This window comes from Trachemys scripta, chromosome 2, assembly GCF_013100865.1.
Source record: "Trachemys scripta elegans isolate TJP31775 chromosome 2, CAS_Tse_1.0, whole genome shotgun sequence".
Taxonomy (NCBI): domain Eukaryota; kingdom Metazoa; phylum Chordata; order Testudines; family Emydidae; genus Trachemys; species Trachemys scripta.
Genome location: NC_048299.1, coordinates 158481206 through 158504313, shown reverse-complemented (window position 1 = coordinate 158504313; position 23108 = coordinate 158481206). Strand labels below are relative to the sequence as shown.

Genomic DNA, 23108 nt, shown 5'->3' with positions numbered 1-23108 from the left:
GGATTTCCCTGATGGGCCGTGTGCCAAAGGCTGCCAATCCCTGATGTAGACACTTGTCCATTGTGAACTGGACAGGTACCAAACTTATTCAACATAGGTTACTAAATAGCAACCTGCAGTTGTTAAGTACTTTGATTACTGGCAAAGATATAGTTAATTTTATTAACGTGAACTAAAGTTGTTGTTTTTTCTCTTTAAAGCTTTTAAAGCACGTAATCCATAAATTGCAGGAGCTACTTTGAACATATTAGATATACTCATAATTTAAATGTAACAATTAAAAATATATTAAGCCTGTAATTGATGCACTTCAGATTTGCATAAACCTCTTAAATACACAGACTGCTTCTCAACTACTCTCACTATTTTTAAACCTCCTTATTTGATAAAGGTAATTCCTGACTGGGACAAAGCTGCGAAAAACAATAATTCAAGGTTCCAAAAGTCACAGGTATGTGCACAGTTCTTGTGGGTCGAGTATATGATAGATTTTGTGGTTATCAACACTAACATTAAGAGTACAGAGGCACTCACAGTTTAAACTCATCTTTGCAAGTTTCTCAAAAATGTCCTTTTCAACTGAAATTTCATATGTGACACAAAAATGATGTTTTCACCCCAGAAGTGAAATTTCCCAACTCTCACACATACAGAATTACATATTAGTTTGATTTGTGGAATGTTCAATGGTTCTGGACTAGTGACAGGTTAAATTTTCAATATCTCATGAGCCATTAGGGTTGAAATGGATGTTTTATCATGTTGGAAAACTGGGAGTGTCCCTCTCCAATGGGAGGCAGCAATCATTCCTAGCTCTGGCAAGTTGGAAGATATCGGACCATAAAAGCATGACATTGTAAAGCAACCTTTTAGTACTGTTTAAAGACTTCTGCTATTTGTTGGTTATTATTTTGTATCTCTGTAGCTAATCACCTTATATAATCATTTAATTGTGTCTTCTATTGTTGTGATTAAATCATATGTCATCAGAGTATAATGAATAAATTTAAGTTGTAGGTTATAGGTATAGGAATAAGTAGGATAGTATTATAGGGGTATAAAGCTGATAGACATTTGTGAATGATGAGTGTGTATTCAGTATATAAGCTAAGTAAGGTTGTAATGCAGGGCTTGCAGGCTGGGGCCTGTAAGATTTTCCCTAGCCATATTGTGGAGGGCGGGGGGACCCAGGAGTTGACATGTACTAGTAAAGTTACAAGATCACTGTAATATATGTGCTAATATGTGATGTTCAGGAAGCTATGCCATAATGTACCCATCAATACCATAAGGTGCCAGATTGTAACATCATGGGAAATTTTGCAGCGACTGCAGGTTACCATAAGAACTTGTTGATCTGGATGCTAATGAAAATAAAGGGACAGCCTAGGAAAAGGGATGCATCCAAAATTTTATGGGATATGGAAGTCCAGATAAGGGAAAAGGAGTTGGAACCCTCATACATATGTATAAGGCTTATGGGCATAAGTATTATGCAGAATAAAAGGCATTTCCCAGATTTAATAAGGAGGAAGAATCCATCAGGAGACCCTCCACAGATGACTATTAACTAAGAGATACATCCATCTTTATGGTATCCTTTGGGATGTGAGCATGAAAACACTGATGCTGACCATCTTATGGTATTCCTCCAACATCACATATGTATCTTTAATTGTGACTTTGATTATCTATGAAGCAAGGTTTTTAATAAAAGGAAGATTGTTAAATTGTGAATGTTGTTTTGGTCACGGCCATCATTCCTCATGTGCTCCTAGAGCAGGGGTGGGCAAACCTTTTGGGCCGAGGGCCACATCTGGGTGGGGAAATACTATGCAGGGCCGGGGCAGGGGGTTGGGGTGCGGGAGGGAGTGTGGGGTGTGGAAGGGGATGTGGTGTGCAGGAAGGGGCTCAGGGCAAGGGATTGGGGAAGAGGAGGGGTGCGGGGTGTATGAGGGAGCTCAGGGAAGGGGGTTGGGGTGCAGGAGGGGTGCAGAGTGCAGGAGGGAGCTCAGGGCAGGGGTGCAGAAAGTGTGTGGACTGCAGGAGGGGCTCAGGGCAGGGGGTTGGGGTGCACAGGTGTGCAGGATGCAGCAGGGAGCTCAGGGCAGGAGGGGTGCGGAGTGTAGGAGGGGGCTCAGGGCAGGGGTTGGGGTGCAGGAGGGGTGCAGTGTGCTGGCATGGGGGTTAGGGCAAGCAGTTGGGGGGTGGTGTACAGGAGGGGTTCGGGCTTCGGCCCGGCACCGCTTACCTCAAGCGGCTCTGGGGTAGCAGCGGCAGGCACTGGGGCCAGGGCAGGAACCCTGCATGCCTGTCCTGTCCCTGGCCCCACGCCGCTCCAGGAAGCGCTGCGGCCCCTGGGGGAGGAGGGGCAGAGGGCTCCGTGTGCGCTGTCTTTGCCATACCTCCAGGTACCTCCCCCGAAGTTCCCATTGGTCATGGTTCCTCGTCCCCGGCCAATGGGAGCTGCAGGGTGTGGTGCCTGGAGGCAAGGGCAACGCGCGGAGCCCTGTGCCCTCCCCCGCCCAGGGGCCCCAGGGATGTGGTGCACTGAGGGGCAAGATCTGGCCGCAGGCTGTAGTTTGCCCACCCCGTCCTAGAGTCTTCAGACCTAATGATATTTCTAATACTGGTTCTCCCCTTCTAATTCTGATAACTGTAGCTCTTTGGGAGTGTGAAACCTTAGCACAGGTTACTATGATTAAAGATACCATTGGTAATATAAACGAATCAATAATATAAAGGCAACATCTCCCGCTGAAGCCTGTACAGTTGAATTCAAGGTGATAATGCTATTTCTTTATACAAGTAATAAGAGAAATAATGCCATTAAAAGTTGGCAAACCCTCTGAAACAATTCTAAAAAAAATCTGTGACATAAGCAAAGTAAAACAGCTGATTTGATATAAAATAAAGTTTTTATTCGCACTTATATGGCTCTACCAAGTGACTGTGCTTCTTGGGGATAATGCAGTTATAAAATGTATATGCCACACCATCATGGTGCATGTGTTGGAGTCACACACCCCGAAAGGTATTACAGATTCAAGCACTATCAATCAGCCAGTGCGGTTGCTCCACTGTTTGAAGGAGATTCAGTGCTTGTCTACATAGTAGGGTAATGTGCTCTACAGTGGAGAGTGATTTCTAAAGCATACTAATGTTTTTGCGCCTTAATTGGTACCTGCAGACCCTGCTGGTGCACACTAAAAGTTCCCTAATGTGCTCTAACATAGTATCGTTTCAAACAGCACTACATTAAAGTGTGACAGCAGATTCTACATGCACCAATTAACATGCAACTTGCTGGTGCACTTTATAAATCTGAGGGGTTATCTACAGGGTGGGGTAATGCACTCTATAGGGGTGTGATTTCTAAGACCCATATTTGAGCTCTGAACTACATTTAAAAAACATTTCAGATGCAAAGTCAAGTACAGTACTCAGAAAGTAAAAATGGCACCTGAGAGGACAGTGCTTGAAGGTAAAGGGGTGGGGGGGAGAGAACAGTAGAGAGAGCTCAGTAGGGCGATGGAGATGAGAGACACCAAAACATATTTTTGCTTGTAAACCGAAATTTGTTCTGGAAGGCATCAAGAGATACTATACATGGTGTCCTATGATGCCACTTTAGCAAAGTCACTTTTCAGAGTATAACAATATTTAAATGTGTGAAAACACTAGTTTTTCAAGCTTAAAAATAACCAGATGGAATTTTACATGTTTTTATTTTCATATGCACTTTTGGATTGAGAACAATCCTGAGAAATTTCACCCCACATCATATTTTCTTGAAGTTCCAAGCGCTGGAAATTAGGGACTTAAAATGAAAGGGCTTTCTTAGTCATGACTATCATACAGTAATGATACTGCAGAGCCATAATACATATAAAGTATATTTTTTCAGATAAGTAGTAAATGAATTGGCATTAATTTAACAGTCATATATAATCAGTACAGCCATAGATATATGTACTATAGAACAAATATACAAAACTGTAAATTTATTGTTACTATTTTGATATATATTTAAATAAATATTAGGAAAATATGCACATTTTAGGCCCAAACAATCAGTACAAGTAACCCGGGAATGTCTAGTGGATGTCCCTCTGTGAAAAGACTTCAATTTCCATGTCTGGAAGAACTCCTCATTCTGGGTGAGGTCATTGAGGCAGGTGCGAAAAGCTGTGGCCTGAAGGCAGTTGGTGCCTGTCATGGTGGCAACCCTAGGTCCCATTGGTGGACTCCAGTAGTGAGGGAATCTGTCAAGTTGAAGAAGGAATCCTTCTGAGCAATGCTCACAAACTGGACTTCTGATATGGCTGAGAGGTACTGACTGGCTAAGAGGGCTGCGGTTGTGGTTGTTGTTGAAGCAATGACCTGGCTTGGGAGGAGTTTGGAGAGACCATGGAGAATGACTACCAGACAGCCTCAAAGGTGTTCTGGCAACCACTTGTCACTTTGGGAGGGGTCAGCGAGATGTTGCCCAGACTATAATCACCAAGGGTGAAATGCTGACTTCAACTGAGGAGATCATTGAGAGGTGGAAGGAGCACTTTGAGGAACTCCTCAACCTATGGACACATCCCCTTTCCAGGAGGCAGTGCTGGAAACCTCTGGAGAGATTGGATCTATTTCTGATACTGAGGTCATTACCGCAGTAAAGTGTCTTCATAGTGGTAAGGCAGCAGGAGTGGATGAGATTTGCCTGGAGACGTTGAAAGCACTGGACAATGGTGGGGTTTCGTGGTTAACACGCCTCTTCAATGTGGCGTGGAAGATGTGTGCAATACCTCTGGATTGGCAAACTGGGATGCTGGTCTCAATATTTAAGAAAGGAGACCAGAGGGTGTGTTCCAACTATAGGAGGAGCACACTCCTCAGCCTCTCCAGCAAAGCCTATGCCAGGGTGCTGGAGAGGAGGTTACACCTGTTAGTTGAACCTCAGATTTAGGAGGAACAATGCAGATTCTGTCCCAGCAGTGGACCAGCGGACCAGCTCTTTGCTCTCCGCAAAGATACTTGAGGGGTCGTGGGAGTTTGCTAATCTGGTCTGCCTTTGTTTTGTAGACCTGGACAAGGCATATGACCACATTGAGATGTCTTGTGGGAAGTGCTGCAGGAGTATGTGATACCCTTGCCGCTTTTGCATGCTAACTATTCTCATCCATCTATTCTTGGAGTGAGAGTTGTATTCATATTTTTGGCATTAAGTTGAGTTAGTTAAAGGTGGGCATTGGACTCCCGCAAGAGTGTGTCTTGTCCCCACTCCTATTCATGATTTTCATTGACAAGATATCAAGGCGCAGCCGAGTTGTGGTATGGGGACTTGATGTGGCATCTCTGTTTGCTTCTTCAGACTGTGATCTCTGACATGCACTCAAACTTTTTGTAGCTGAGTGTTAAGAGGCTAGGATGAGAATCAGCAGCTCCAAATCAGAAGTCGAAGTCATAGTCCTGTCCTGGAAGAAAATGGACTGGTCTCTCCAGGTGAAGGAGGAGCAGCTGCCCTTAGTGGATGAGTTCAAGTATCTAGGGGTCTTGGTCACAAGTTATGGCAAGCGGCAGTGGCAGTGATGTGGGTGCTATACTGATCCATGGTGGTGAGGCAGGAGCTGAGTTCTCGGATGAAGCTCTCGGTTTACAGGTCAATCTATGTTCCCATCCTCACCTATGGTTATGAACTTTGGGTAATGATCAAAAGGATGAGAATGTGGGTACAAGCGGCAGAAATGAGTTTCTCTGCAGGGTGGCTGGGCTTACTTTCTGAGACAGGGTGAGGAGCTTGGCTATGTGGGAAGGCCTCAGAGTAGACCCACTACTCCTTTGGATCGAGAGGAGCCAGTTGAGGTGGTTTGGGTACCTGATAAAGATGCCCCCTGGGAGGCTTCCTTTGGAACTCTACTGGGCATGTCCCAGTGGAGGCCCCAAGGTTGACCCAGGACATGCTGGAGGGGTTATAACTCCTGGCTGGCCTGGGAACACTGGAGAATCCCCCGGGAGGAAGTGGAACCTGCTATGGAGGAAAAGAAGGTCTGATCCTCCCTACTCACCAGGAAAAGTGGCATAAAAGAAAAAGGAGAAGATGATGCACACTTTACTTTATAGTTTACAAAAAGTATCAGAATACTTTACCTGGACATGTTCTGATACATTTTGGTTCTTAAATTGAAAAGCAGGCAGTGTGAAAACGTATAAAATGAAATGAGACAAATTCTGCTCTTGTTAAAACTGATACACTTTTTCTGGTGTAAATCAGAGCAAAATGTAGCCATACAAATATACACCCTCTACCCCGATATAACGCTGTCCTTGGGAGCCAAAAAATCCTACCATGTTATAGGTGAAACCGCGTTATATCAAACTTGCTTTGATCTGCCGGACCACGCAGTCCCTGCCCCTTCCCCGTAGCACTGCTTTACTGCGTTATATTGAATTCGTGTTATATCGGGTCACATGATATCAGGGTAGAGGTGTATCTTTAAAAACTAATCAGGTAAATCTCTTTAATAATATCAAGACTCATTTGGAAAGTGCACAATCTATAATTAGCTTCCTTTTCCAAAATGATTGTTAAAAATGTAGTTTCAGAGCAGATCACAGTTCACTTCTGGTTTATGTGTGCATGAAATAATTGATTTGCACTACAGTGCAGTTTTAGAAATTGCCCAAAAATGAACTTTAAAAACCACATAGTTTAAGCATTTGTTCTTATAGAGGCATTTCGTATGAAATGATATTTTGATCTTTTTTTTTCTCTCAGATTTTTATTTTAGGCCAACAGTCAAGAACAGATTTAAAAATTTAATCACTGATCTTTAGAATGAGAGGAAAAAAACATATTCTGCTATTCTCTTTCATCCTCACCTATTGCTTTGTTTTCCTTTACATTTCAGTACATGTTGTGAGACTAATTCTTCAACTAAGCATAGTGATGCTGCTCATCTAGTTTACCCAACTACACAATTAATTTTTTACTCTGTAGTATGTTGCACCTTTACATATAATTTTATTTAATATAGTTTAACCCAGGTTTGTTGATGTTTGAAGTGATTGTGGGATTCTGTAGTGTTACTCTGTCCTGAGAAGTCCAATAATCAAATCATCTTCTGTAAGATATCATATAGCTAGTTGAAAGTAGCAACAATATTTTTGTAGAATGTTTCATAAAGATTTTTATTGTGCTAATTTGTATTACCCGATGTTTTGTTTTTCTACAAAATGCTGGTTAAAAGGGCTTAGTTGTTTTCCTACATAAAGGCATGCAAAACACCACACACAATTTTATTTCATGTGAAAACTTGTGCACAAACAGTTTTCACTAGGAAGTTGAAGTGTTATATCAACAATCTTTAATTCTTTTCTTGTGTTAAACTGGTAGATGCAGAGAACAGAAACATACATACAGAAAGCACTAATGAGTCCCAGATCTCTATCTTATCTGGACAATTGTCCTTTGAAAAAACATTTCAGTGATGCAGTATTATTGCATATCATAGTCCTCTCACTTCCCCCTATAGACTGGCTGCACAGAGGATGGGACAAGTATAGTTCTCACTTCTCCTCACACTCTTCTGTTTGCTCTGACACAACAATGGGTGGAGAATCAAAATGGTTTTCTAATCAATAAAACCGAAGTGCTGCACAGAGCATCCTCTGCCAGACATCTAGAGTTGCCTCTGCAATGCATTGTTTTGTAACACATTTTCAGAGGGAGTAATAACCACAGATTCTTAAGGCTGAAGTAAATGTGTACTATTACTTTCAAAATCCGAGTGGCACCATTATTCTAAGACAGGGGTCGGCAATGTTCGGCACGCGGATCGCCAGGGTAAGCACCCTGGCGGGCCGGGCCAGTTTTATTTACCTGATGACGTGGCAGGTTCGGCCAATCGGTTCGCCGTCCCAGGCCAATGGGGGCAGTGAGAAGCGGCGTGGGTGAGCGATGTGCTGGCCGTGGTTTCTCGCCACCCCTATTGGCCCGGGACGGCGAACCGCGGCCAGGGGGGGCCGCGATCGGCCGAACCTGACACGTCAGCAGGTAAATAAAAGTGGCCCAGCCCGCCAGATTGTTTACCCTGGCGAGCCGCGTGCTGAACGTTGCCTGTTCTAAGAGCATGTGGGCCATATAAACCCCACTAACCTCGTCTGAATGCAATGCCAACTGAGACTTGAGAGGGCTCTGAACTAAACTGAGAGTATCTGGATTTTGGAATTACATGTGGAATTTTGGGCCAGATTGTGACCCAGATTTATGTGGTTTCACCTGAACATAAAGGGGAGAAAGCTGTCCCCAAATTTCTCCCCTGCATAGCCTCAATGGATTGCCACTACAGGCATGTAAGTAGGCCAGGCTCCATGGAACCTCTACTTCTCCCCCACATATGTGGGCAGAACCTTGAATATGGTAGCTGAGTCACACATGATAGGGAAAATGTAATCTGCTACTGATAAAGGACAGTCACAGATTATTTACTGTAGGAATTAGGGAAGTAACTGTGTCTCTCCAAGGACAGACTTTCATTGCACAACTTTCTATACAATGTCATCCACATTATTGTTTGTTACTTATAAAATACAGCATGTTAGGTTCTCTAGGCTCTGGTCTGCTTCCAAGATATGCTTGGCATGACAGTTCTGGATGGGCCATCTGGAGCTGGTTTTGACTTCCTAATTCTATGGATCATTCTGAGCTGTGCTCAGTGGGAATGAGAGCAAACTTTGGGCTTGTTCTAAGTTATGCCAGTAGTGCATGGCCTCAAGAGACTATGCACCAGCATCAGTAGAGCAGAGCTCCGCCCTGGCCCCTTATTCCCCTTCATGCAGCTGCTATACCAAAGCCAGGGGATGATTGGCCCAGGAGTTGACTCCATCAGCTTCATGCCAATTGAGTGTTATCCCCTGCCAGAAGTGTTCTTAGCTGTCAGTTATGGTCACCTTATGGCTCCTTTACACTGCCTGAACACAAAGGACCTGGATCAAAAATGAGACTCTAGCCCAGCATGTCTAAATAGAATCCATATGTGATAAGCTTTTGGGATTTTTGGTAACTGCTATGCTCTAGATAAAGCTTTGCTGTATAAAAGTGGGGGGTGAAGGGGCAGAGGGAAGCTTATATAAAGTCAGTTTTTAAAGGTAAAAATAACACATAGGTGTCTAACTCCCATTGATGTTCAATGAGATTTAGGCTCCTAGCTGCTATTTGTGTCTTTGAGAAATCTAACCCTTAAATCTCATCTCTCTTTACCCTAGTGAGATGAAGCTACAAATATGGTTGAGGCAAAGATTTAGAATAACCACAGAAACACTGATCCTGGTGTTGCTAAATTCAAATATATGCATCAGGTTTACTAATCCCAGAAGTGAAAATAATATTTTGCATACAATGGAGAACTTGTCCTTTGTTCTTAGCTTGTCCTTTATCCCTGCTGTCGTCAACATGTATTTGAAAGGCTTACATATTTTGTTATTGTTTCCATGGTAACAAAATGATTGATTCTTCAGATATGGAAATCTCCATTTACTCTGAAAATTATTTGCTGGTAAAATTGCCATGGATCTGGCAATGAATTAAAAGGATCTCTCTCTTTTTAAAGAAACTAACAAAGGTATTTGTCCACTTTACCTCACTAACCGTGCTATGCTTCCTTTGTGCTGCACTTGCTCCTGGTTGAAATTTTATTGTGTATCAATTTATTTTCTACAGTGTTAGGCAGTTATTATCCCAGCCCTAATGCTTATATTACCACTCCTTTTTATTGCATATCTTGGGCCAGATTCTGCTCCCATTAAGGTCAATGGGAATTTTGTGACATAATTCAGTGGAAGCAGGACTGACGCATTACGGTCCACACATCTGCTATTTTAAGTATATGATTGTTTTAGTTGAATGATAATGGACTTTGCAATGCAGCAGTTATTTGGATTTGTGAATTGTTCTTCCAATCAATAATCCAAAAATCACGCAGACTATGTTTTTATTGTATTTTTACTAGGTCTCATTTTTATTTTACATAGCTCTTAATTAAATGTGAAAATCAATGGGGAAAAAAATCCTTCTGCCTGGCTCTCCAACCCATTCTATACCAGTCTGACCTTTGACTGAGTAATAAACAGGTCAAGATGTAAATGTCACTAATTTACTGTAGGAAAAATGTTCGAATGACTTGCTAAAGGAGAATGCTGTAAAGCACTGCAATTAACCCATATGAAGATATAAAATACTCACTAATGCTTTAAAAAGTTTAATCCACTAATGATGTTCAATATGCATTAACAATTTCCCCCCATTTTTATGTGCCACACATCAGTGGTTAAGTAAGCACTGATTACCATCAGTTTTATGTCACTTTGACAGTTCAAATTAGTAACTCACATTAATCTCAGCAGCACACCCCTCTCCGAGCATCTCCACTGCACAGCTCTGTCAGCAATGGCCAATAATGATTAAGCATGTTCTAGAACATATAGTGAATGCAAAAATATTTACTTCATCACTTTATTCATAGATTCATGAGGTCATCGAGTCCAGTCCCCTGCCCTCATGGCAGGACCAAATACTGTCTAGACCATCCCTGATAGACATTTATCTAACCTACTCTTAAATATCTCCAGAGATGGAGATTCCACAATCTCCCTAGGCAATTTATTCCAGTGTTTAGCCACCCTGACAGTTAGGAACTTTTTCCTAATGTCCAACCTAGGCCTCCCTTGCTGCAGTTTAAGCCCATTGCTTCTTGTTCTATCCTTAGAGGCTAAGGTGAATAAGTTTTCTCCCTCCTCCTTTTGACACCCTTTTAGATACCTGAAAACTGCTATCATGTTCCCCCTCAGTCTTCTCTTTTCCAAATTAAACAAACCCAATTCTTTCAGCCTTCCTTCATAGGTCATGTTCTCAAGACCTTTAATCATTCTTGTTGCTCTTCTCTGGACCCTCTCCAATTTCTCCACATTTTCTTGAAATGCGGTGCCCAGAACTGAACACAATACTCCAGCTGAGGCCTAACCAGAGCAGAGTAGAGCAGAAGAATGACTTCTCATATCTTGCTCACAACACACCTGTTAATACATCCCAGAATCATGTTTGCTTTTTTTGCAACAGAATCACACTGTTGACTCATATTTAGCTTGTGGTCCACTATAACCCCTAGATCCCTTTCTGCCATACTCCTTCCTAGACAGTCTCTTCCCATTCTGTATGTGTGAAACTGATTTTTCCTTCCTAAGTGGAGCACTTTGCATTTGTCTTTGTTAAACTTCATCCTGTTTAACTCAGACCATTTTTCCAATTTGTCCAGATCATTTTGAATTATGACCCTGTCCTCCAAAGCAGTTGCAATCCCTCCCAGTTTGGTATCATCCTCAAACTGAATAAGCGTACTTTCTATGCCAATATCTAAGTCGTTAATGAAGATATTGAACAGAGCCGGTCCCAAAACGGACCCCTGAGGAACCCCACTTGTTATGCCTTTCCAGCAGGAATGGAAACCATTAATAACAACTCTCTGAGTACGGTTATCAGCCAGTTATGCACCCACGTTATAGTAGCCCCATCTAAATTGTATTTGCCTAGTTTATTGATAAGAATATCATGTGAGACCATATCAAATGCCTTACTAAAGTCTAGGTATACCACATCCACAGCTTCTCCCTTATCCACAAGACTCGTTAGCCTATCAAAGAAAGCTACCAGTTTGGTTTGACACTATTTGTTCTTTACAAATCCATGCTGGCTATTCCCTATCACCTTACCACCTTCCAAGTGTTTGCAGATGATTTCCTTAATTACTTGCTCCATTATCTTCCCTAGCACAGAAGTTAAACTAACTGGTCTGTAGTTTCCTGAGTTGTTTTTATTTCCCTTTTTATAGATGGGCACTATATCTGCCCTTTTCCAGTCTTCTGGAATCTCTCCCATCTCCCATGATTTTCCAAAGATAATAGCTAGAGGCTCAGATATCTCTTCTATTAGCTCCTTGAGTATTCTAGGATGAATTTCATCAGGCCCTGGTGACTTGCAGGCATCTAACTTTTCTAAGTGATTTTTAACTTGTTCTTTTTTTATTTTATCTGCTAAACCTACCCCTTTCCCATTAGCGTTCACTATGTTAGGCATTCCTTCAGACTTCTCGGTGAAGACCGAAACAAAGAAGTCATTAAGCATCTCTGCCATTTCCAAGTTTCCTGTTACTGTTTCTCCCTCTTCACTGAGGGAGACGGTTTCTTACAGTGAGAACCTCCAAGCTTTGTAGGTCTTAACAAACCTTAACAGATTCCCCCCAGCGTACAAAATATTCATAGTGATTAAACTGTGAATGTCTTCCATCATTCTCAGTCATAAGTATATTCTATAACAGAATTCGTTGCCCACTGAAACTTTATACTTTGTGAGTGAGAATGATAGATGGTTAGCCTTCCATAGGCAAAGTTGTGTGTAAGGTAAAGCATGCACACATAAAAATATAAATGGCAAAACATTAGGAAACATTATAAACATTGAGAGTATTCTCAAAACTCTCTCAATTTTATCATGTCTCACAATATTTGATATTTTTTCTTAAAGCCTTAACTCTTGAAGTTATGTCCAAATTTCAGCTTTCATTAAACAGAAAAAAAGAGGAAGTTTCCAGCTGCAATGGCTGAGGAGAAAAGCTTGAAAATGTGAACCATGTAAAAAAAGGACAAAGAAAAATAACTCAAAACAAATTATTTCACAATTTTTATGCCCATCTCATGTTTTTTGGGGATGTGACTAATGACTTTTGAGCTCTTGGATTTGGCAATTCTGTTTTAGTAAAAGCACTTAAATACAAATTCCTCAATCAGTGCTGCTAGCATGGACTCCCATACTCATGCAGAGTCTTATATATGCCAATGTGGGTAATATAGGTGCAAGATTCAACCAGCATGCCTGGCTGGGATTTCAGGATTTGGGCTCCTAATCTCCTTTCTCAGGCTGTAGAATATTCACAGGCAGACTGTAATCTCCTCTGTTTCGTGTATATTACAAATGTACACTATTTCTAATAGTTTTTTTTCTCTTGTACTCGATTGATTGATTGTAACAGTTGGGATGAAGTATCATCTAATAAAAGAGCAATAAGGAAGTTATGAACCTGAAATGTTGGAACCAGTTTCTTCCATATACCAAATATACGTTCACTTTGCCTTAAAGTCACTCAACACAGTGAAGAGAGCAGTTATTAATGCAACTGAGAAAAGAGTTGGGAGGAAAAATTACAGTACTAAAAATAAAATGTCTGTATTGTGTTATGACTTATATAAAATATATTCACTAGGTTCCAAAACATGGGTAGCAATTACTCTGGTGCTAAAACTTTATTTTATGAAGATGGAGAGATATCACAATTCCTGCAATTCAGCAATAATATTCATATATGATAGATTTTGCTGCATAAACTATGAGTACTTAACACATAAATTGCAAGACAAACTTGCAGATTTCAGCTCATTATGGGATGAATTTATTGTGTATATATATACACAATATATATATGTGTGTGTGTGTGTGTGTACAAATGACATCTGTGGTTCTTGAAGGTGATTAAAACCAGGAAATGTGTCATTGTGGGGAGAAATTAAGTTTGCTTACGTTCATTTTTTTATTATTTTTAGTTCTCATATCATTTGCTTTTGTATTTTGATAATCATTGTTTTCTTTCAAGACTGATCCACAGATCCTCAGAGTGAGCCATTTCCCATCTGTCGCTGCAGAGGTCAGAATCAAAACTGATTGGATGGCTGACAAGGGACAAGTCCCACCATCTGAAGACCTCCCTCAGTTTTGTTTTGCCTTCTGTAGCTACTTGAAGGTGAAATCCAGAACCTATTGCATGAGAGAGAACTTTTGTTAATTAGCCATTTAGATAACATTTGGTCTAATTTGGACATATTGGTCACCTTAAAAAATGATTTATGGAGGCAGTTTGTCTCCTGCCTGGAGTTACCACAGTGCACTTCCCAACACATACAGAGCTCAGGTAATAGTCTAAGAGGATGGTGAAGAAGGATCCAAACAAGAAGAGACCAAGGCTGCATTCTTCCTGTTCTCCTTGGTATTATTTGTTTCCTGCCTAGGAATTTTGTCACTGCTGAGAAATCCCACATAGAAGATCTGTGGACCTAACCTGAGAGAGACTGGGAGAAATTGTGGTTGCTTACCTGAACAATGTCCCTTTTTCAAAGGGATAGGTCCACAGATCTGGCCCTCCCTTAAGAGAGATCTGTTTAATAAAATCAAGGGGAAATATCTTAAGGGAGTTCTGTTTAACTTATGATTAAAGTTCTCTGCAATAGTTAAAATCTTTGTGTTCAGTATTTCTTGTTGAATATTATTTTTGACGAGAGACTGGTGTTTGTTTTGCTGTTCAGAATCCAGTGGGGCTAGCTTTCGGGGAATCTAGAAACTGAGGGAGTCTTTGGAAGGTGGGGACTGATCCCTCATTTGCTGTCCAATGAGCTTTGATTCTGCCCCTTACAGCTACAGATAGGCGATGACCCACACAGAGAAACTGTGGGCCTATCCCTTTTCAAGAAGGGACATTTTTCATGTAAGCAACCACAAATTCTCTCATTTTCCTTTTAGAGAAGCTGATTTTTTTCATACTTCATTAATGTAAAAAGTTCATTGTTTTCTCAAAGGATGTGATATCTTTTTCTTCCTGACATTTGAGAATAACCAATGAACTGGTCTGTGATATACAGGAGATCAGTCTAGATTGTATAATGGTGTCTTCCAGCCTTAAACTCTATGGGTATGTGTACACTGCAGTGTAAGACCAGGGTTTGAACTTGGGCTCAAGCCTAACCCCCCCCTTCCATCTATACCCAAACTGTAGTAACCTAGGGCTCAGACCTCGTGTCCCAAGGCCCCATGGAACTAGAGGGTCCGAGCCTGAGTCATTCTGATACCCAAGGTTCAAGCCCTGTTGCATTGCAGTGTAGATGCAGCCCCACACTTGTGCTCAGATAGTCTGCCAAAAGTATCACACAATCCCATGGGCTGACCTTCTTTGTCCTCTGAAATCAAGTTTAGTGGACAGTCAAGTTTTCCCACAGTGCACCAGGAACAAAGGCCAAAGCAGCCACATCTGATATAAGGCAACAAAATTCTTGTCCAGATCCTCAGCCCCATTCCAGCTCAGCTGGATGCTAGAGGATTCCCCTGGCATTGGGGAATCTAGGGATTGTACACCGGTACCATAGCAGCTTCTGTGCCACACTCCTTTCCAGACCCTGGTGCTTAGGGAATATTTGGGATGCCCTTGTGCCATGTTGATACCCTGATACCTAAAATGGCTCTCTCAGGCAGGCAGCATTCATATGTTAGAGCAGCATGAGGGCTTGTGTAACTTGGGGGGGGGTCTAGGCCAGCATGGCAACCCCAGGATCTCGGGTTCAAAAGGAGGCTTGAAGCCACTTTTCCCACTCTCTCCACCATCTCCCTCAGTGTGGCCTACACTTTCTCAGTCAAAGGACATTCCTGTGTAGGTTGTTTTCACTAAACACAATACATTATTAATTCCCATGTCTGGAATGGTATTTCACCTTTGAAATAACACATGGTGCAAAAGGAGAGCAAACAACAGGTTTTCCTATTGCAGCTTCTGCCAAACAACTGCTCATTTTAGATTCTGTAGAGTGCAGTAGATGGAAAATATGATATACAAGGTTTTCATTCCTTCCCCTTGGGGTAACCACCATCTGGCCAAAATTGATAGAAACATTGCGGTGTTAAGCACAGTAGCATATCAGCTTTACTTTAACTTATTTTAAAACTGATTTTTATTTTTATTTTTTTGGTTTGATTAACACCTAATGGTATTGTAGCAAATTCAGTGCAACTAGATTAAGCAAACACCTATTAATGTGCCAATTTACCATATACAGTAGCATGTGTAATTAAATATATATGGCTCAACATCTGAGGGCTAATGTTTCTTCTTAGGGCCCACTCCTAAATTCTTTGTGCATCCAAAATGCTCCCTGATTTCTAGATGAACAAAGAGTATAGCTTCACTATGTTACCAATAATGCAGCCTACAGAAGGGACAAGAGGGAGTTCACATATATTTGACTATGTCATTCCTTATGGATTTATGGTATGTATGTGTGGTACATTTGTTAGTGTTACCCCTTTGTACCCAAGTGATTAATCAAACTCTGGAGCCCTGCACAGGAGAAATTGATGATGGAGTCAGGTATCTTTGATACAATTCTATTTATTTACAAGGAATATACAAAGCCCTGTTCCCCTTAACACAGGAGGAATCAAACAACAGGAGAGTTTCTTTGTTCACAACTCCAAGCCCCCTGCAGCCAGCACTTAGCCCAAATGCTCTTTCTCTGGCCTTTCTCAGTGCCACGTTCCCTGTGATTGTTAAGGCAGTGTTAGGCTTTCTATTTCTTCTCTGTGTCTGTTTCTGTGGGTTTCTCCTGCTTTTCTGTCTCACACTTGCATCTCTGAACTCAAAACTATACCCAGCAAAACCACTCTGCTCTCATGTGCCTTTGTTTTGGGCCGTGATATGAGTCTGTGTTTTGGGTGGAGGTTGCTGTTGTTTCAGATTTCTAATTCCATAAAGGAGCTCAATGATTTCTAACAACTATCTTAAATGAAGGATGATGGTTAGGGCTCTGTGACTTTCTATGACCTCCATGACATTTGCAGGGGCCAGTGTGGCTGACCTCAGGGCAGCCCAACCAGCTTGATCTGGGGCCAACTGCTCAGGTGGCCCCCGGGACAGCCACACCAGCCCCTGCTCTGGTGGCCCCTGGCAGTGGTCCCGGAGTGGCCAGAGTAGCCACCATCCATGGCCCCAGGCAGCGGTCCCAGCCGGCCAGCCAGAGTAGCTGTGGTCCGCAGCCCCTTGCAGTGGTTCCCTGGCCGGCCAGCCGGAGCAGCCACAGTCTGTGGCCTCTGGCAGCTGGTGCCATTGGCCCAGGGCATCCCCCCACACACATTAGTTCCCTCCCATTCCTCCCCCAGCAGCACTGTCCCCCACAGCAGCTTCCCCACATCCCACATTGTCCCCCCCCCCCCAAGATTTAATCACAGATATTTTTAGCATAAGTCATGGACTGGTAATGGGCTGTGAATTTTTGTTTATTGCCTGTGACCTGACCATGGTTTTTACTAGAAATACCCGTTACTAAATCGTAGCCTTAATGATGGTTATACCTACCACCTTCAATGTTTCACAACAATAGCATTACATATCTTAATGTATAGTGTAGACATTACACTTCAGAGGCCTGGTTTTTATAAGGTGAGTCCAGAACTTTGTGCACTTTTCCCTGGCAACATTTTCAAGCATAATTATCCAAATTGCAGTACCAGTACTTCCAAAATCCTTCAGTTGTTCCCTGGCTGAGATGCCCTTCTATCTTTTTCATTCCCCTCCCTCCCCCGCCCATCCTCTCTAGCCACTGCCACACACAGTCAATCAACCGGGACTAATTTGTTCTCCAAGGCATGGGAGGAATAGGTCACATGTACATAACTGGGGTGTGTGGGTAAGGGGTGGAGGAGGGAAAAGTTAAATAAATTTTAAATTGGAGCTTTCTTCTTACATGGGAGTAGGAGGAGGGATCCTATGACATTATTTAGTAAATGGGGACACATTCTAACAGTCCACTGAGGGCTATTGTTATTACCAAATAGTTCTCCTTCAGAAAAAAAAGAACCATGTTGGACCAAGCATAAGCATCACACTAGTATTTGTTGGATCTCCATTACTTATGGGTCCAATGTTGCTGCAGGTATGGCAGCAAGTGGCAGAACAGTCCCTGTGTAATGTTCTTCCAGAGCAGTCATTTGTGCGCTCAAATTAGGAATTATAGCCTCTGTATGCTCAGGCTTCATGTGCCATTGCAGTAACTGTGGAAATGTTCATGCACTTCGACCTCACCTTATGAAAAGTTGCCCTGTCATATGTTTTATTAAACTTCCAGTGGAGTATTCATTTGGTATTATCATAATCTTTCATCCTTAACTTTAGCAAAACTCCCATTGAAGTCAAAAGTAGATTTGCCTGGGTAAGGATTACAGAAATGGGACCAAAATGGATATTTTATATTACTAATATGCATGTATTGTGTACAATACAGTGTATTACATGAATACAAGTATTTAACATTACTTTGTAATCCTTATTGTTTCTCCTAAAATATTCCCTGAAGAAGTACTCTCCTGAGGTTCAACCTTTCATATTTAGTAGGGGCAGATGACAATTACATTGTCATAGTAATTATTTTAATTATTTTATTTTATTTTATTTTTAATTAGTTTTTGCATTTCCAATACAGTACTCACTGTCCTAAGACAAGAGAACCAAGTCCCTACCAAAAAGCACTCACAGACTAATAGAAAAGCAATATGAGAATGCGGATGGGAGCATACCTGTAAACCTTCCAACTTGTGACTTTTCTCTCTCAAGTACTTATCTGCCCCCCATCACCATAGTACCAAAGCAAATCATAGTTTGCCTTTGATATGGGACATTGTTATTATACCCATTTTACAGATGGAGACCTAATGGGCCAAGTCACTTGCTCAAGGTAATATAGGAAACCTGTGGTGGAATAGGGAACCGAACCCAGGTCTGCCAACTACTAGGTTAGTAGTTGCAATGCTTCAGATGCTGAAATGTATGACAAATGACCAGAGTGTGGCACATTTGTATTGCATTGCACCATGATTGACAGATTTAAATGACTTATCCACAAAACTTGTTTTTTATCGATGTTTTCTTTATTGAGATGTGATATCACCTGGGTAATTCTTAGATTGGGTAGCACCCATTTTATATACTTTGAGAAAGGAAAGCACAATAGAGAGTGTGAGCCATAGCTGAAGTTGGACACATTATTCAGTGGAGAAAACCCAGAAACAGTTTACATAATTTGTTAACGAGGTAGTTAAAACTAGGTCAGGAATCTGTAGCCCTTTCTCACATTAAATAACTGGGGCTATCCATATAAATAAAGACCGGACAATCAGAGCTTCAGTTTTCTCTTAAACTTATCAGGAGGTGGCACACAAGGAAAAATCTAAGAACTCCCTTTTAAAAATGCCCAGAATGATCTGTACCTTTATAATAGGCTGCCCTATAGAGAAACTTGTATCCCAGCTGTATTTTAACATATAACTGAACAAATATTACAGGATTTAAATGCCATGATTTGCTACCTAATTTATATACTTACTAAAGCTGAAAATGGGGAAGCTCATTTGAAGATCCTGTAGTCTTTGTTAAAAAAGATCAAAATGTTTGTATTACAGGTGGAAAGGGAAAAAATATGCCTTTTTTTCCAGTCTCAGGTAGTTTTCTTGAATCGTATGATTGCTGTGAAAAGTTTAAATCCTCTTCCACAATACAATGAAGCAGTCTCTCAAGTAACTGTACTTAAAAAGTTCTCTGTTTTGAGAACCAATCTAGGTTCCTATTTAACCAATGACACCATGATTTTTTTTTTAAAGAATAGAGGTTGGATTTGTACTGATGAATGTAACAAGACATTTGAGCAGACCAAGAAGCTAGCTGTATCAGCATAGATTTTGTTAGTTATATTTGGATTACATGCCACAACTACTGCTAGTATGTGCCACCACATTTAATGGTATATAGGTTTAATCATAGACACAAAATGCCAGCTGGGGCTGAAAGAGACTCCATCACAGACAACTATAGTCTTGATTTTCATACTCTTGTGTAAAAAACCACTACTGTGAATTGCCTTATCTGGAAGCCCAATCCTTTTGTTTTAAATCTTGGAGCAATCTGAGATTGTGAAGTTATCAAGAACCAGATATCAAAAGGGAGTCTGACTTTAGTCAATATTGGCATTGCACTGAATTTTGATGTCAAGTGTGCATTAATATTCACTAGGTGCCACAAGCCAGGGATCATGTCTTTACTCAGGTGGAAAGAGAAGCTGGGGTGATCTGTCATTTGCTGATACTACGGCAGCATTGGAACCTAACATATAGAATTGATTCACTATTAGAGTCCCCTGTTTTGATCTCCTGCACTGATTTTGGATTCAGGGAGCTGAGTATAGGTGGACATGCCTCCAGAAATGTCTGAGATCATTTTCACACCACTCAGGACTTTCCCAGAAGAACTCTGGAAACCTGAGACTGCGAGATGGAGAGTATTTGGGGAGAAGAATACAGCCATAGTCAAAACCTGGAACTATTACCTTCAGATCAAAGAAGGACTAGATAAAAGTTAATGGAAAGGCAAAAGGAATGACAAATTAAAATGACACTTCATTTTCATCCATATCAAACAAAGTCCTAAATGTTACTGGGTCTGATTCTGATCTTACTTCCACCAGTTTTACACGGGAGTAAATCCATTGAATTCAGACTCCTGATTGACCACATTTAAGTGAAAATCCAGCTCTCTGATTAATTTGCAAACCCTCAGCTGAGCCAAAAAAATGTTAGGTGTTAGATTGCTAATTATATCAGTATAGTAAAGTATACTAGTATAGTAGTGCCGAGAGGCCTCCATCACGATAAGAATGCGTAGTGCTAGGCGCTGTATAAAGATATAGTTTACATGAGAAACTTTTGCCAATATAGTAATGTTGGCTGGGCGTATAGGTTTTTTAATGACATGTCTATATCTGCAAAATCCCTGGTGGCGACACAGTTATAGCATCATGAAAGTGCTTTGCTAGTTACAGCTAACTCAAACAACTTACAGAGTACACATACTATTGCTGCTGTTGTAAACTAGCCTGGCTCTATTCTCCGTCTCTATCTCTGCAATTGTTTCCTCGTTCTGTATATGTGAGTATGGGTGAGAATCAACAGGAAGTGTGTCACTACATAATGTCCAGTAGCATGTTTGGTCGCTTTAAACTTATTGCTGAAACTTAACCCTTTCCCGCAGAGCCCCCTTCCATCAAACTACTGCAGTTTTGCTTCTAGATGTTCATATCCTTTCAGTAAGTGTGCACAGGCAACTATCCTCAATTCCCAAAGGGTCTTCTGTACGGTAAAAATGTACTTATTCTGTCAAACCATCCCTACCATAATGTTATATGAGCAGCAAACCAGGTAATCATGCTGCCAGCCACTTGCTTTTTTTAAACACAGGCTTAGGGCTTACCCATAATACCTATTGTCTCTTTCAGTCCTACTCATTAGAGCCCACAGGTTACAATGAGAGTAGCCCAGTTCACTAGGAGGAAAGAGGGTGGCTTTATCTTGTTCTCTGCCTAGCCCACATTCAATAAGACACTCTATGGATTTAGCTAGTGCTCTGAGCCAGAGCCCAGTGCGAATGGGGTTGAGTAAACAACCTGTGCCCATTACAGAGTACCAACTGTGATATGAGAAACTCCAGTGAAACCTTTGATAATATAACATGTGAAAAACAGACAAATAACCATCCATAGTCATGACAGATGGGGAAATATTAATAGACATTTGTTAATTTGCTTACCAATGTAGGATCATTCTTATTATGAGTGGGTTGCCCAGTGCAGTCTTAAATGGCTTAATGGTGAGACTTCCACAACTTCCTTAGAAAAGATTGTAGGGGCACCACCAGGGCCAGCTCCAGGAACCAGCACAGCAATCAGGTGCTTGGGGCGGCCAAGGGGAAGGGGCAGCACGTCTGGCTCTTCGGCGGCATTTTGGCGGCGGGTCCCTCGACCGAAGAAGAAAGCAGCGTGGTGGAGCTGCCGCTGAAATGCTGCTAATCACGATCACGGCTTGCTTCCCCCCCCACCCCCCGCTGCTTGGGGTGGCAAAAACCCTGGAGCTGGCCCTAGGTACCACAAATTCATACTTCAAGCATTAAAGTGTGACAACATTGTCTGATATTAGTCATTTTGGGAAAGTGATGTAAATCTTGTGGGAATATTCCTTACTTACAATATGAGTAATATATTGCATTTCATATAGACATCGATACATCATAGGAATATAACATAAGAACAGTCATACTGGGTCAGATCAAAGATCCATCTAGCCCAGTATTGTATCTTCCAACTATCTATCCTGAATAGTTTTGTATGATCTGCAAATTTTGCCACCACACTGTTTATCTATTTTCCAGATCATTTATGAATATGTTCAATAATACTGGTCCCATTAGAGACCCCTGGGGGACCTCTCTCCATTCTGAAAACTGACCATTTATTCCTACCCTTTGTTTCCTATCTTTTAACCAGTTACCTCTGGGATCATCTCTGGAGCTATTTTCAAAAATTGTCGTCATATTCACTATGTTCCAGTAATTTGGTACAAAGCTGATTTAAATGAAAGTTTACAAACAAGAGTTAGTAGTTCTGCAATTTAACATTTGAGTTCCTTCAGAATTCTTGGGTGAATACCATATGGTCCTGGTGATTTACTACTGTTTAATTTATCAATTTGTTTCAAAACTTCCTCTAATGACACCTCAATCTGGGACAGTTCTTCAGATTTGTCACTTAAAAAGAATGGCTGAGATTTCGGAATCTTCCTTACGTCCTCAGCCATGAAAACTAATGCAAAGAACTCATTTAGTTTCTCTGCAGTGGCCTTATCGTCCTTGATTGCTCCTTTAGCAACTCAATCATCCAGTGGCTGCACTGGTTGTTTAGCAGGCTTTCTGCTTCTGATGTACTTAAACAATTTTTTGCTATTACTTTAGTCTTTGGCTAACTGTTCTTCAAATTCTTTTTTGGCCTTCCTAATTATATTTTTACACTTCACTTGCCGGAGTTTATGCTCCTTTCTATTTTCCTGACTAGGATTCCACTTCCACATCCATATGTATGTGTCTAATTTAACTCAACAAAGGGTTACAATAGTTTGGAAAATATTTATTTTATACTTTATGTATTGTCCAAAGCAAATTATTACTTTAGTGACAGGTTCAGGGAGAAAAAAGCACATTACCTGACTGAACTGACTATGCAAATCAGAATTATGCTTTCAGGCCGACCACTCTCTTCTATCTCCTTTTAAGTGTGGAGATGATGGACTATCCCATGTATGCATTAATAACACAGTTAGCAAGTATGCATATATTCTGTTTAATTCATCACTTTCTTTCCAGCGGAGTAAAATCCAAGAGAAT

General features: G+C 41.2%; 1 long non-coding RNA gene across 1 annotated transcript in view; it reads left to right on the top strand.

Moving 5' to 3' along the window:
- The first annotated feature begins 391 nt into the window (after window positions 1-391).
- LOC117872581 overlaps window positions 392-23108 on the top strand; it is a 37984-nt gene continuing 15267 nt past the window's right edge. The window contains exon 1 of the long non-coding RNA XR_004644521.1: window positions 392-451. This is a non-coding gene — a long non-coding RNA (uncharacterized LOC117872581). The remainder of the gene's footprint in view (window positions 452-23108) is intronic.